Genomic DNA, 779 nt, shown 5'->3' with positions numbered 1-779 from the left:
ATGGTAGCGAACCCTGCTGTACTCTTCCACCACAACTTTCTCTCACTCTTTCTTCCTGTTTCTGTTGTGCCTGTAATTCAAAGGGTCAGCCTTGTCACACTGTGTCACGCTGAATATCCCCGAGAACTACGTTAAGGGGTACACGTGTCTGTGGAGTGCTCAGCCACTTGCACGTTAATTTCACGAGCAGGCTGTTCCGTTGGTCGGATCAACTGGAACCCTCGACGTCGTAAGCGACGGAGTGCCAACAACTCTTCCCGTAAATCCATCCAACCTCGACCACTAATACAGCTGCGGACACCCAATCACAACGACTGCCACCAGTTTCTGTTATTCGTGTGTGTCGTGACTTGAAATGCTGTCCTCGTCTGTGTGTCGTGGAGCTAGTTAATAGTTAATGAATGTAATTACAGAAGGAGCCATAAAAAAATGGTGTCAAGTAGTGCTTTGATTACAGAGCTCTCTTAACCGCTTGATGGAGACTCTTACACATACATACATACATACATACAATATCTATCTATCTGTTTGTCTGTCTGTCTGTATGTATGTATACTTCGTTTTTTTATCTAGTTTGAGAGATTCTTTATATGAATTCGTGTGTTGAAGCAAATTTTGCTGTGTCTGGGAAGATTCATTTAGTATTTATGCCTTATTAACAAACACATAAATAAATTGAGTGGAAATTGAACCGGTGAGTGTGTTAGTTAATAAAGCGGAAAGACAAAATGACACTCCCCGGACACAACACAATATATATATATATATATATATATATA

Source organism: Octopus bimaculoides, chromosome 7 (genome assembly GCF_001194135.2).
Source record: "Octopus bimaculoides isolate UCB-OBI-ISO-001 chromosome 7, ASM119413v2, whole genome shotgun sequence".
Taxonomy (NCBI): Eukaryota; Metazoa; Mollusca; class Cephalopoda; order Octopoda; family Octopodidae; genus Octopus; species Octopus bimaculoides.
This window is presented reverse-complemented; position numbering follows the sequence as displayed.